This window comes from Cyprinus carpio, chromosome B23 (assembly GCF_018340385.1).
Source record: "Cyprinus carpio isolate SPL01 chromosome B23, ASM1834038v1, whole genome shotgun sequence".
In the NCBI taxonomy this organism is placed as follows: Eukaryota; Metazoa; Chordata; class Actinopteri; order Cypriniformes; family Cyprinidae; genus Cyprinus; species Cyprinus carpio.
Window position 1 is genome coordinate 7,746,882 of NC_056619.1, and position 16,227 is coordinate 7,763,108.

At 38.1% G+C, this 16,227-nt stretch overlaps 1 protein-coding gene across 3 annotated transcripts in view; it reads left to right on the top strand.

Moving 5' to 3' along the window:
• Positions 1 to 770: 770 nt before the first annotated feature.
• Positions 771 to 16,227, top strand: part of zbtb46 (zinc finger and BTB domain containing 46) — a 79,566-nt gene continuing 64,109 nt past the window's right edge. The window contains exon 1 of one of the 3 annotated variants that reach the window (XM_042751038.1): positions 771 to 1,077. The gene's annotated coding sequence lies outside the window, so the exon portion shown is untranslated. The remainder of the gene's footprint in view (positions 1,078 to 16,227) is intronic. The other 2 variants (XM_042751040.1, XM_042751039.1) reach the window with 2 other exon arrangements.

A 16,227-nucleotide genomic window follows, 5' to 3' on the forward strand; every position in this document is an offset into this window, starting at 1 on the left:
ATGTATTATATAATGAAATATGTATATGTGTGTGTTTGTATAAATCATATATTTTGCTGATTCTTATATAATTCTAATAATATAATATGAAATGATATAAGCATACCAGCAGACTTTTTAAGTGAATAAAAAAGTTGACAAAAAATAAAACAAAACAAATGATCAGTCACAGTTTTATATTTAAATGTCATGTACTTAAATTGACACTCTGATGATACATTTAAAATGTATTTTACAACATATGTTTAATATGAAAAATTAATTATGATTATATGAATTCTCTCTCTTTATCTCTCTCTGTGTTTGTGTAAGGAAAAACAGTTACAGTTTTATATTTACAAGTCATGTATATAAATTTAAATAGAACTGACACAAATTGCTTAGATAGCATACAGTACATTAAAAATAGCAACATAACAGCATATATATATATATATATATATATATATATATATATATATATATATATATATATATATATGTACAGGTCATGTACAGGTTATAAATAAAATTGACATAAAATTGATTTATTTTTATTGTATTTTGTTCTTTTCAATTTTTTATACAATTAATTTTGCTTTTATTTGTTTGAGGTTGAGTCGAAATTAAATTCACTCGTATTCCACCTGTCTTATCAGTACGCTAAGCATCTTTACACTAATAAGGTGGGCACGTTGCTCTCTGTACATTCATAATTGACCTGGAGGCTTGATGGCTGCATGAGTTCAGCTGGAGCTGTCCAGGGTTTGATGGTGAATGCGAGCGTTTATGTTGCCTCATTTCCTGTATTTGACTCTCAGTCGAGAGAGAGAGAGAGAGCTAGAGACACACACACAGAGGGGGAGGCTGGTTCCTGATACCGAGACACGGAAAAGCAGGGGAGGGAGAATTACAGAAAAAGACGAGCGTGGAGAGAGGGAGACAGCGAGCAGGGGAATTACACTGACCGACACACACGCGTCTCCCAGCTGACTGCTGACATTGTTGACGTGCTCACTCTCCCAAACCTGTCACGAGCGAAATACTGGAGCTCCAAAGCATTGACATCGCGCTCCCCCAGAACTCATGGGTTAACAGGTAAGCCTCTCTCACCTTTCCACTCTATCTCTAACAGCACTTCCTCCCTCCTGACCACCGCACAGGCTTCACTCTCAGCGCTTTTACGATCATACTTGACTTGTCATCTGGATGTGTGGCAGAGACATGAGCTCGCGCCTCAACACAGGCATTCAGGTAAGTTCAAGTTGCGAGTTTCCCCGAGGCCGGTGCGTTTGCGTTTTTTTTTTTTTTCACGTCACTGAAGTAGACTGCGTGACAGCAACCTGTTTGACGTCTACAGGTGAGAACATGTTCATGACAGATGATGCACGCGCTGCGAACAGCTGTCAGATGTGCAGTCATTCATTCGGGATAGAGTTTTATTGGAGTGATGGGAGACTTTCTTTTTTGTCTTGTCAACCTTCTGAACGCGCTGATTACGCTTTACTTCACATTTAAGCAGGAACTTCATAGCCTACTATTTATATTATAACATTTGCCCTAAGTTTTAATCCTAAAATCATATCCTTTGGGGGTCAGTGCATGTGGTCGTGGTATTTAAATGAAAAGCTCAGCTTTGGCAGGCAATGGCTTAACCCCACTCTCTCCTCCCCTCATTTAACCTCCAAAAAGGGGAATTTCTCCAGCTGGAAATTTCTGCTGCGTCAACACCCTAAACCTACTACCAGAAAAGGGAAGGGGATCTTTTTTCTTTTATTTTTTTTGGACTCACTTTACTATTATTTTATGTCCTGCATAATTGAATCCATGGACTCGGCGCCTAATACTTCCCTCAACTTGATGAGAGCGGAGTATATTCGAGTGTTCGCTGAGGGAAGCGTTAGGTGACAGGCGCTGCTCTTCGGGTTATTGTCTCTTTTTCCCCCGTCTGCCCCCTTAAAGCTGGTCAGTTCCGTCTTCCTCCATTTTCTCCTCGCTGACGGGTTGCTTTTAAGGGGAGCGACCCCACTTGTTTGACTCGCCGACGGCGGAACATCAGAGGGTTTACAGATAAACGTCAACAATGAATTCGAACGCGCGTCTCTGAATTGATACATTTGAATCGAGCGTTACGCGCAACAATGTATCATTCAGCGAGTCTGTCAAAAGAATGTGACACTCTGTATTGATTATTATGACGCTTGTTCGCGGCGTGTCGGCTCGTGTTTGCTACAGGTGCACCCGATTCTGATTGGTTAGTTGGAAATATTTGTAACTGTTCAGGCGAAAATGTCGAATTCAGACTGTTAAAAACAATAAATTTTTACTTATCAGCGCATTTATGTGTGAAATTAACCGCGCTAGTATAACTTATACTACGACATATAAGAAGGTAAATAATTGGAACCGTCACGCTTTTTAAAATTACATTCATGTATTTATGGCATTGTAACTGTCTGCAGTGCAAAAATGAGTCAGTTGAGCAGAAGAACTGGTTATGTAAGGAACTGTCCTCATGCCCATCTACACAGAATGAAGCCAGTGGAAACATGACAACTTCCTTTTTAGGTTTTCTCCACCTACCTGACACTCATGACCTCCATTTAAACTGAAAAATGAGTTAATGAGCATACCAGTGGCATTATTTATACTATTGTAGATGTACAGATTGTAATGCGTCTTGATTTTAGTGGTGTGTGTGTGTGTGCCTGACGATGCTGGCAGGTGTCTGTCGTAGCAGAACAGCCCGTCCACCCCTATCTCTCTCCTGGGATGGAAAACAGTAATTTTAAGGTAGCCTAGAATCATTTAATGACACCATGTGCTGGACTTGTTACTGACCAAACCAGGGCAATAGATTCTCATATGGCCTTTTCATCTGTTATATACTACAATAGTTTCAAACTGTTATTAAGCACTAAAATGTGGTATTTTATTTGATTTCTTCTTTTACTTGAATATAAAGTGTGTAGATACTCCACAGAATTATAATGAAAAGCACTATGTACAGTAACTGCAGCTCGTCTGGTAAAGCGTGGTGCTAACAGCTCCATGGGTTTGATTCCCATTGAGCACACAAACTCATAAAATTATACCTTCATAAATATACTTTTTAAGGCACTTTAGATAAAAACATCTGCCGAATGTATAAATGATAGTTCTTAGATACACACACACTGTATTTGTGTATTCTTTATAGCAAGAGCTCTCATTCTAGAGGGCAGTGTTGGTGTTGCGTGTCAGGGTCATGTCCAGGTGTTTCTGTTTAATGGTGAATCCGTGTGGTTGTGTGTAAGTGGGAGAACATTTTAGGCAGGAGGGGGGCTCTGGTCCCCTATGCATATTGACTTCCTCACAGGTGTGGCTGTATTGTGTCAACAGAAAGCAGGGGAGGGGAACTGGTTCTTACTGCATGGGGTAAAGGGAAGAGAGGGGCTGAAATAAGAGTTAAAAACAGCATTGTGTTCTAGAAACTGCTTTAATGAAGCCAAAATATCATACCTGTCTTTACTCAGCACTTAAAAGGATACTCCACCCCAAAATGAAAATTTTGTCATTAATCACTTACCCCCATGTCGTTCCAAACCCGTAAAAGCTCATTTCGTCTTCGGAACACAATTTAAGATATTTTTATTGAAAACCGGGAGGCTTGAGACTGTCTCATAGACTGCCAAGTAAATAACAGTGTCAAGGTCCATAAAAGGTATGAAAGTCGTCGTCAGAATACTCCATCTGCCATCAAACATGCAGTCTGGGTTATATGAAGCGATGGGAACACTTTTTTTAAGCGAAGAAAACAAAAATAACGACTTTATTCAACAATTCCTTTGTCAGTGGTCTCCTCTGTGTCTCTCCATATCACCCTATGCTGTGTATGCTCTTCTTTGTCATCCACACCACAAGGATGCGCTGTTTTATTTTAAATAAAAGCTAAATACACATAGAAACAGCGCATCCTTGTGGCGCGGATGACACAGAAGAGCATACATAGCATACGGTGATATGGCACAATACTATGTTATGAACTCAAAACACAAATGTCACAAAACAATAATTGTGACATTCGCATCACATAACTCATAAGCTCTATATGTTTGACTTTTTAGATGGAGTAAACGTACTCTGTAGTGCACCTGGTACAGCATTACATTGAGTCCCATGAGAAAATGAGAACTGATAAAAGAGCTCAAAGACTCAGAAGCATACTAAAATGGCATGTTTTATGCTTCAGCAAATGCCCTTTTATCTCACATTTGCTTTTGTTCACACTACTGAGTAGGTTTAGGGGCTGGTTTAGTGTAGATGGTGTCATATATTCAAGAGCGATAGAACAATAAGTTGCTTTGAAACAACCTGTATTGTATAAAGTGCTATGTAACGAAAGGTGAATTGACATTAAACGTTTAAGGCCTCTCACTGGACATATAATTCCTAATCTGCTGTGATACATACAACAACCAGCATAATAGAACATTGTTAAATTTAAGTTTCTCATATTCATGTTGCCAGATGCACTCACTGGACATTTAACTTTAAAGGTGTCGTGAAACATATAATATAATTTTGCTGAAATATTAACACAGACATATTTTTCTAGTGATCCTGAGTTGAACTAACCATGAGTCCATGCTTAAAACAAACAAACAAAACAGCAAATGAATGCCCTATAGACTTCCACAAGTTTCTATTGAAATTGACAGCATAGAAGTTTCCAAAAGAACTGAACTTGTATTTAACCCTGGATATTCTTTTCATGTGCTGAATTATGCATGTCAGCGCCTGAAGATCAAGTTGCCTTATTTTATATTTCCCCACTTTATATGAGGGAGTCCACCATGTTGGAGTTTGTTTTAATAGTTTGTACTGCTATAATGTTTAAGCACACATATTTAACATATCTGTGGATGAGCAAGTGTATCTTGAGGGAGGTTTGAGCAGTTAGTTGAACTAGAAAGTAGAGTGTGGTGTTTATTCAGGGTGGTTGCGGTTGTTAATCTGAACATTTGCACAGAAAGGCACGATATGGGGGAGGAGGTGGTTGCTGGTGCAGAGGGATAGAGATACAGATAAAGAGGGGTAGTTCAACTGGCTGTGTGTGTGTGTTCATGGAGAACGGGTGCTGATGTGGGGGGGTGGGGGTGACACGACACACAGCTGAGTGTGTATGTATGTGTGTGTGGGTGGAGTGTGTGGAAGATGGCTGCTCTCCCCGGGCTGTGGGCTGTGTTGTGTGGGTAACAGGTTAGAAAGCATGAACCTGCTGCAACACTGGAGACCTGCTTCTCCCCCTCACTTTAAAGACCACACAAAGCCCGATATTCTCTTTATCAGCTTGGAAACACGCTGTACATTAAACATCTGTACAGTATGTGTCTCGTATGAAGCCTCGCATCAATATTTAAAGCTAAACACAAACAAGACTTTTGTTGTGTTTAAATTTTTTATTTTATTTTTACACTCTCACACCAGATGTGCAATCAAACTTGTCCCTAACCAAAAAACTAGGAGTTCTTTTGTGTGAGCGGAGATATATACAGGTGCGCTTCACTCCCTAGAGCTGTTTGGGGGCCTGTGCATGTGTGTGTGTGTGTGTGTATGGAGTGACAGCTGTGCTCATCAGCCACTTAGATGTGTTCATCCCCCTAGATTAGGCGCTTGGTGTGTGGGTTAAACCGGAGCCGACCTCCCTGGAACCGCCCCACAAAGACCTGTGTCCTCAGGTGCCTTGTGAATATTTCAGTGGGGGCTCTCAGGCTGTATGGAAAGCCCTGGGGGAGAAACCGAGTGAAAAAAGCCCCTAGAAATGAGCTAGCATACCCTGGGCAAGCGCTTAGCAGTGGGCTTTACACTCCTAGGCTGAAAAAGAGGATGTGGTTGTGAGGTTTTTGTTTCTGTTTTTTCCTCTTCTTTTTCTCCTTGCGCTCTCTCGGATTGTCAGTCTTGTATAATCGGTAATTCTCTCTCTCTATCTCTGTCTGCTGGTGAAATTCAGTCCAGCTTGGTGGTTCGTAAATCATCGTGTATTCCTGCTTTTGGGTTTGAACACAACGCACACACAAACTCGTTTACAACACCCCCGCCCCTGTCACACTCGGTCGTTTCTGGCTTACTTTCTGACCACACGTGGTCTTAAATGCAGGATGTTTACACATGGGGAGGTATGCTAACCCTCACCAGTTAAAACCATACTTGTCTTCATCCTCTTTAGCCCCTTTAACGTGGTGATTATGGGTTTAGAGTAAGTAGACTTTATCTAATGTACATCTCTGCTCAGCTTCAAATGCGAGTGTTAAATGAAATGTCACATATTGTAAATATGGCATGTGTTTGTGACGGTTACTAACTTATCTCTAGCAGTAATGTCACACATTTGTGACGTGTGTGACAGTGGACAGTGTGACGTCACACTCAAACCGAGAGATTCAAATCGGGTGACCCAGAGAGACACGCTCATTCATATTTACACAAACTGCTATTCAAGTTTTTCATTTTTCATTTCAGTTTTAGTTATTTTAATACATCAAAATAATTGATCACAAGTATGATCAGGGTTGCCAGATCTGCATTGACCAATGTAGCTTAATAATAACCCATAGACTTAGTTGCTAATTTGGACATCACAATTGCTACAGTTCCCAAATAGATTTTATCAAACCCCTATATTTAATCGAGCCATTGAATCCTACCTAGAGACACCCTGGCTGGCAACATGGTTTTTACACGGCAAAACAGCTTGAAATCTCAGCTTTTGAAATTGTCTTGAGGATCATTTGAGGAGACATATGTGAGATTACTGGGGTCTTTTCTCAGGAGAAACGCCTGAGGAGCAGCTGAAGTGTGTAATTTCTGCGCCAACCAGAACTGCAAAACTAATTTTCTAATTATTTTCATACACATTAATGTTCCATTGTTTGGACAAACAGATAGTCCCGCCCTAAACCCATGCAATTGGTTGAGCCAATGTTGCTGTGTCAGTCTGGTTGAGAAGTTCAAACAAATAGAGCAGTGTTTTCAAAGCACCACAGAGACACTGTTATACTTTTCAAGGAAATCAACCTAAAAATGAATGACTTCCAGCCGTCTCTGAATACTAAGCTTGGATACAGAAGTATTTTAAAAATTTTTGTTAAAAAGCTCCATGTGCTCTTCAACGAAAACCGTTTCTGTCAAGGAGTAGCAATTGAGATATGACAAAAATAATAGAGCAAACAAAGAAAACGGGTTTATTTTAGCGCTCAGTTTTGGACAGGAAGACTATTACCATTTAAAAACGTTCTCAGGTGAATTCGGAGGACAGTCGGTTGTCCACTTTCCATAGCACTTTTGTCTGTCTCTTAAAAGCTGTTTATTTTTCAGAAGATGGTTTAGTCTGTCTCTATACTTTTCATCCCATCTTGTCTGCCAAGAGCTAACCATTAAGGGAGGGTGGAGACACTCCCAACGCTAACACATTTACCCCACAATACCACAGAACGCTTTTCCTCCTCGCTGTGAATTTCAGAAAGCCATTGCAGTCATTGTTAGGGCGAAGGTTTCCATTCTTCAAGACCGTCTAGATCTGTGTCTAAATGCAAGCTTTGAAAATTCCCAAACCAAAAGTCAAAGTTGGTTTAAGTTTGTGGTGCACTTGGCTCATGTTCCCAAAGCAGTCTATCAGATCCACACTGCCTCATTGCTTAGCAGGCAGTAGATATGTCACGGACATTGGAAGGCCTCTGTTTTTCCAAATGTATTGTGTGATGTGCCGATCTGCATTAGTCCATTATCAAGGGTCGGTGTAATCCTGAGAGGAGTTCATCGCCAAGTGCTAAAGTGCCATTAACAGGGCCTGTTTAACATTCAGCACTTCCCCCTCAACTTACAATTATTCCTCTGCTCTTGCTATTATTATGTAGCGTTTGACTGCGTGCTTTTAATTGAACTGATTTAACGTATGCCAGATCAACTTTCGTTAATTAGTTCTGTCTTAAAAGTGCCATCAGAACATGAAATATTCATCACGGTGAAGAGGTACATTTGTGGCGGATGGATAAGTGTCTCGTATGGGAAACTCTCAAACATGATGGAAGCGATTGCGCGGGCAGAAACCTGGGACTGCCGCTTTTGCTGTAATTTTCCTCTGTCTTGTCAGTTGTCAGAGTGCTTCAATAACAACTTGGATTTGCACGCTGTGACAATACACAAAAATTGCAGTCTGAATAATGTACAGCAAAACCCGTGTTGTCACTTTGATGGACAATGTCAGTCAGTTATGGACCGTGTCCTTCATGCTTGACTCCTTGATCGCCAGATCCACATCCAGCTCTCCCCAATCCAGTGTGTTCTTGATTGTTAGTTCTGGAAAAGTGGTGTTGGAAGTGGTACAGGTGTGCCCTCCGTGGCCCCATTTCTCTTTTCTACCTAGATTAAATAAAAGCCCTGATCTCACTCTGGTTCCAGCTTCCACGCCCTGCTCTCCGAGTCTGAACACCCCCTCTGCCAGGTGAGCGTGCAGCAGTGCCAAGCTGCATGGGAAAGTGTTTGCTGCAATTATGTTACGGAGGAATGGGTTAGCTGTGAACACTGTGACACAATTTGTGTTTATTTTATTTTATTTTACTTTACTATTTTATTTTATTTTATTTTATTTTATTTTATTTTATTTTATTTTATTTTATTGTTTTCTGAAATTGTCCGACCTCCTAGCACCCTCTAGCAGCTTTCATTGACATCATCATTTGAAAAAATTTTTGTTTGTTTATTTATTTATTTACTTGCTTACTTATCTATTTATCCGTGGTTAAAAACACAAGGTACCATCACAGTATTTTTATGGCCCTTTTTATTATTCTTAAATGACATGAGAAAGTTTAGGGTTAGTTAAGATGATACCATTCTTAATCAATATTTTTGTCTGGTTTTATCTGAACACCCCGGAAACAAGATCAGTTTACGTTAGATGAAAAAATATGCAAGACTGAATTAAGGTTTTAATTTTTACGTTTATTATCTAGTTTTAATTACAAATCAAATACTTTACTATTCTATTCCATTTTATTCTGAACTTACCAGACCCCATAGCACCCTCTGGCAGCCCCCACCGACTTCATCATTTGCAAAAAAAAAAGGTGTTTTTTTTGTTGTTTTTTTTGTTGGTTGTTTTTTTTTTATTGGTTTTTTTTGTGGATTTTTTTATTTTTGTATAACAAAGTGAGAAGGTTTAGGGTGAGTTAAGGTACTGCCCCTTCTTAATTTATATTTTTTAATTAGTTTTTCAGTATAAATATCTGAACATACCTAAAACATTCAGTTTTAATCATACATCTAAGAGTTTTATTCTTGGGAATTTTCTAGTGAGCTTTATTTTAGTTTAGTTTGGTTTAGTTTAAGTTATTTATTTTAATTTTATTTTTACTTTTCGGACCTCCTAGCACCCTCTGGCAGCCCCCACCGACTTATAGGGTTTTCTTTAGAAGAAAAATGATGTAACACTGAATTAAGGTTTTTAATTTTTAATTTTATCTTCTAATTTTAATTATAAATCTATTAATATTTAGTGAGCTTTATTCATTTTATTTTATTTTTATTTGATTAGTTTGCATTATTTTTTTTAATCTATTTATTTTTCTGATCTTTTTAGACCTCCTCACCCTTTGGCAGCCCCCACCGACTTCATCATTTGCAAAAAGTGTGGGTTTTTTATTTATTCATGGTTCAAAACACAAGGTGCCACCACTGTATTTTATGGGCCTTCTTGCTTTCTTAAAATGAAATACGAGGAAAGGAAAGCAATGAAGGTCCTCTCCCCCTCCCATCCCACCCAAGGGGTTGATCAGAGAAAGTGTTGGTTGGACACTCGAAACCGCCACCTCACAACGTGGGAATGTGTGACTTTCTTTAAAATTAGGTTTGTGAGGTGGGTGGTTTCGCAGAATGATCGTGATCACCAGAGCAACACGTTAGCCCTGCTATTCCTACTCCACGCAGCATGCTGCAGCTTATACATCGCTTGCATATTTCGCCCGTCTTTAATCGAGCGACGTTAGCCTCTGCAGGTGACACCTGAGCCGTTCGTTGCGATTCAAAGCATTGTGTAGTGAAATGTACAAAAGAAGGAAAAACAGACAGTATGGGACAGGAGCGAAGCGTCTGGTGACAGGGTTGACTCTTGGCCACACTCGTGGTTACCATGGCAACACAAGCCTGGGTAAAAACACTGGCTATTGTTAAGCTATACTTGATTATCAAATATGAAACAAAGGAAGCTCTTAGAGATAATGAATTATTTAGTAGGGTCATATCAGCCTTGAGGAAGTTGATACGTAATGTTTTATGGGTTAATATAAAATGCATTAAAATCTGTTATAAGACTTGTACGACCCGCTAATCTCCTGGACTCTCATTCTCTCTCTCTTTCCTTTCTCGCTCAGTCGCTCGCTTCTCTTTCTTTTCTCATGTTGTGATTACTAATTGTCAAACCAACTAAGTATAGCCACAGTTGAGTTTCTCTTTATTTTCTCCCACCAGTCCTCAGCAGACAGAAGACAAAGGTGTGAAAATGCCCCTGTGTGACAGAAACAATGATCACTGGACTCAATATAGGGCTCAGTGATAAAGATGACACAGTGACAGAGTGAGAGAGTTTATGGCCGGTTGACGGTACTGCCGCTTGCATCAATATTTTTACCTTTTTTTCAGCATAAATGTCAGAACATACCTCTAAAACAAGACGTGTTTACTTTAAAAGAAAATAAACCTAAGATTGAATTAAAATTTTATTTTCTAGTTTAAATCATAAATTGGATAACATTTAGTGAACTTTATTTTTAAAACAAGAAAAATTAACTAGAGATGTAAAAACATAATATATATATTATGTTATATATATATATATATATATATATATATATATGTATATATATATATATATATGTTTAAGATTTGTTTTTTAAAATATCTTTATTTTTTTTAGATTTTTTGTTTTTTGTTTAGGTTTTTTTATACTTTAAATTTTTTTATATTTTAAATACTGATTAAGAAAAGGACTGTTTTACATCTTTCAACAATGCGAATGTGTTTGTTTTGCTTGAAAACTTTTTGGTTTTGTGTACTTTGTTAAACATCAAATTATACTCTTAAATATGTAATCCTAAATTTTAATATGTCATCCTTTTTCTTTTTGTATACCAATTTTTTGTGAGTTCAAACAAAGAATGTAAATTATTCCTAAATTCTGGCACATAAAACATGAAGCTAAAAATAAAATTGATGTTGAGCTCTATTAACTACCAATGGATGTGCAGAATGAGTCAAGTTTGGCAGGTTAGCACCATATATATACTCTCTCTCTCTCTCTCTCTCTCTCTCTCTCTATATATATATATATATATATATATATATACATATGTGGTAGATGCCTGACCGCTCCAGACATGTTGATGTGTCTTCCATCTTGGAACGGTCAATGTGTCATTACTTAGTTTTAAGGTGCCACAACATTGCACAGCCTCTGGATATAAAAACCGCCGAAATAAAAATTCCTAAAGAAATTGGATAAACTTTCACAGATATGAATGTGTTGAATGAATTTAGCAAAATCATCTGCTGAAGTCTATTGCAGGTATAGATATTCATACATGTGTATATCTAGGGTTGCACACATACAGGCAGCTTGCTCTCAAGTGCTTACAGACCTGCGTTGACCATTCCAATATGGTGGCCAGCTTATGTATAGCAGCCCATAGAAACAGATGCTTACAGGGCATCTAGACAAATCTATAGTTAGTACAACCTGTTTGTTCCTAACCAGCCAATGCAGCAACCATTCAGATGAAGCAGCAGTTTCTGCAAATACTTTATGAAGTTTTCCCACTGTTTTTTCCTCGTCTGCTGCTCACAATAGTTGTGAAGGATTTGAGAACTATGTTATCTTTTGGATGTTGAAATAACTTTTCTTAATACAGCAACAGCGACTTGACCAATGACATGGGTTGGGGGCGGGGCTATGTGTTTGTCCGACCAATGGCAGATGGGTTTGAAGTGTAATTACATTCAATGTTTTGTTTCATGATGTTAGTTGCAGAAAAGTCACACACCTGCTGTATAAAGACATAGAAAGATCAAAAATGCTACTTTTTCAATGTCATGATCAGCGATTTGAAGAGGGGCAACAGTTCATTAATAATATGTGAGGTCATGCAGTTTTCCTCTCTGCAGTTTCTTTCTTTCACCGTCTATCTGTCTCTGTTCTCTGCCACCCCCTCCTGTTCTCTCCTCGTCAGTTTAGTATTTGGCGAGCTGTTAGTTAGGGGTTATCCGGTGCGGATGATTTTCAGAAGGATGCCCATGTTTTGTTGACAGCCCAGCAGTCACGCTACAGACACCCCCTCCTTTCTGTCCACCTGCACCTCTCTCTCTCTCTCTTTCTCTTTCTCTTTCTCTTTCTCTCTTTCTCTCTCTGAGTCATTGACAGCAGCCAGTGTTCCTGATTATGACAATTAGCTTCCTGACAGACACCTCATGCCAGGACACGTTTGTTTGTTTGTGTGTGTGTGTGTGTGTGTGTGTGTGGTGTATGTAGTAGTTTTAATCTGAATTTTGAAAATCACATCTTTTAAAGAGATCCTTAGAGAAAGAAAATTTGAGAGTTAGCACTTTATCTATCTATCTATCTAGTGTTCTGTCCTTCTGTCTGTCTGACTATCTGTCTATCATTCTGTGTATTATTTTATCTACACTGAAAAAAAATTATTGAATTTACTAAAAAAAGTAAGTGTAAAAGTAAGTGGTTGCAATTAATTAGCATTTTAATAAACAAATTTATTTAGCTGACAAACTTTATATATATATATATATATATATATATATATATATATATATATATATATATATATATATACACATATATATATATTTTTTAAATGTAGCTAAAATAAATTGTTTGCAACCACATAGCTTAAAAAAATTAGTATAATATTTTTCATGGTATTAAGTCTTTCTACAGTATGAGTGTGTATGTGTGCCTACTTAATAAGTGGCTAAGGGTGGACCGTGGTGATGAAAACTAAATTACGACTGCACAAAATCTCTATTAGTGAACTTCAGAAAAAAAGTACAACACAAAAAATATTCTATTAAGTTTAAAAATGAAAAGCAACATTTAGCGAACATCATTCTGTGAAGTTTGCATTCGTGGACCTTATCTGGCAGTGATGGGCCTTCCTGTTGTGATAATGGCTTGTCACAGCATGGTGTGTGAGGTTGTGTGTTGGTGTGTGTGTGTGCACAGGAGTGTGTGCTTACAGGAACGCTATGCCTCAGTGCAGCGTGACGACGCGGGTTTGTTGTGACACCTCTTACGGCGCGAGCTCCAGGAAGGTGTTAAGGATGAGTCGTCGATTCGTGAGTAGCGGCAGCCGAGCTTTAGGGAGTCATCGGCGCACCATTTGGTGGATTTGAAACGATGACTCTGTGTGTGTGTGTGTGTGGTAATGCGAGTGTACACTCATAAAAAAAAGAAGAGAGAAATAAGTGGGAGAAAGAAAGACAGCGAAAGAGAAGGAAGAGGTGGAGATCGTGCTGGAATTTGACTCCCACTCAGTAACGAGGCTTATCATCAACCTCTCAACCCAGCGCTTAAGAGAGGATGGTCAGATGAAGATACACAGACTCATTCATTCAATTTAAACTATCCTCGCAGTTCTCCTGTTTGCAGTATTACAAGACACAGCACATCCAAAGCAGCTGTTTATGTCAAGACTACACCGCCAAAATTAGTTTTCTTGTAATCAGTGTTTTGTCTTGTTTTCCAGTATAAAACACCCTTAAAACAAGATTAATTTACTTGAGAAGCAAAATAGTGTGGGATGTTAACATGTGAATTATTTTGTACCTTAATTAAAGGTATCTAATTGGTTTTGTTTAAAACTGGAAATTTCATTGCACTGAGAATCTAAATTGTTATGCTTTGTTCGGGAGGTTTAAAGATATCTTCTCTTAATATAGTAAGATATATTAAGATATTCTCTTTTCTATTAAGATAAAATCTTAATACCATATGCAGTTTAGCTTTACAAGTTAATGTATCTTGTTTTAAAGATCTTTGCTGGAAAATAGGGCAAAAATGCTAATTAGGAAAATGATTTTTCCAATCATATGAATGACCACTGTAGTCACATTGATATGGATCACACAAAAAACAGTCAAGAACATGTCTGGGTCATATTTCACCCCAAAATACAAAGAAATAATAAATTCTACTTCTGCATAACAAAAATGTAAGCCTATTTAGTTTAAAAAAAATGCATTGTGACATTATTCTAATTAAAATTAAGCACTTTAAACCAAATTACTGTGCAAAATAATTTCCATTACTGTAATGCAAAAATGATATATTGTCTTATTGGACATAATTAATTATAATACTATTTGTTTTACTGCCTTTATCCTATTAAGTCATTTATAAGTAAAACATTTTACTACAGTATTTGTTCATAACAACATAATGGGAATCACCAATGAAAATACTGAGAAATAAAACAACACAACAGTAAAAGAGTAAAAAAAAAAAAAGTGGGGGAAAAAATTTGATTACTATTTGTAGGGGATGTGCTTAATTTTCATTAGAATAATGTGCAAATGCAGTTTAAACAGTATTAATGGCCCTTTTCTTTCGATCAAGGGGTGAAATGTGACCTGGACATGTTCTTGGCAGGTGTGAATCTCCCCATCCATGGGCTTGTTGCCAGTAATGAGAGAAGATATGTGACAACCACGACCCCACACAGAGGTTTTAGGACCCCTTATGAACTCTCCCACCCATATCCCCAAACTCATTCTTTGAACACTGAATATATATAGTATTTAAAGTGTAACCCTGTATGGACAGTAAGTTCCCAGCTCTCTTGTGTGTGTCCTCATGCCACGACTGTAAGTCACTCTAGAACATTTCTCCTGGATCCACCCCTGTTTATTTTACTGGCAAATCCAATCTTGACTCCCTCTGTAACGCCAACTCTCATGAAACAAAAGCCACTCTGTCAGGTTATCTCCCGCTAACCTCCCCTCTCACTCTCTCTATCTTCCCCACTACCATTTTCTCTTTTCATTTTCCTACAGTGGTAATGAGATGTTTCATTATTTGCATTTCACAGCTTTTAATAGCGAGAGAATTTAGGCTAAGCCCCGGTTTGTCGGAGAGGGAGCCTCCACTGGAGACACGGCTGGCTTCAGGGCCTCTGAGGCAGTGAATAGCCCAGAAATACACTAGGACAGAGGGAAAAAGGGAGGGAAGGAGTGAGAGAAAGATGGAGGACAAAGGCCAGATAGCATCACGCTTCAAGAAGTGCCTCTGCCAGGTATCGCTTTAAGGGTTAACACGTTAACTACTTTTTGCCTGGCATTAATATTTTCCACTGCGTTTCTACTAGTTAGAGGAAAAAGAGGCTGGTTTTAAGGGGGAAAGGCATTATTTAAGGTGATGTGTTTTGGGCTGTGATTCAGTAATCAAGTGCAGTGTTTCTATAACCCACGAGCAGGAAGTGCCAGCAAACTTTCCGGTGAGGGAGTTTGTCGCAGTCCTTCGAGATGCAGATGAATGGAAAATTTCACAAGGCGTTTGGGGAAAGTGTGCCAGAGCATTACTAAAGAGTAGAGATAAGGCCATTGTGTGCCTTTGAGTTTGCATGGGAGTACAGATGTCAAAAGTACCTGTACTTCAGTTGATACCAAAATGGAAAAAATGTAACAACACCTCTAGAGTTTCTAGTTTGCCATGTTAACTTTGTAACCTTCCTGGAATGTCCAGTCACAGCCAAAATTTATATTAAGAGTGTGCAAATTGCCAAATTGTCAGATTGTAATCATACTGGATCTTCTGCTGTAAATGTAGCAGTGAGTCATATGAATTATAGCAAAAATATTAATTATGTTAAAGCAGCTTTGCTCATGAATATTAATTAGTCATGCTGACAAATGCAAACTTTCTTATTAAGGGTGTTTCTTGATGGCACTGATTAACTTTTTCTGCTGGAAAGGAAGAAAGCATCTCAGTTCTGAAGGTTTAACGTATGTACCTTGGTTAAATGTCACAGTTTGGTATGATTTCTGTACAGCAGGGGGAAAAACTAAATAAAAATATATTTTTTTATTAAACGGTAGTTTACTGAACAAATAGCTCTTTCTTGAAATAAATTAAATTATAATTAAATTAATTTTATAAAAATCTACCTCAGCTTATGCTCTAAACTATAAGGTTACAACAGAGCCCAA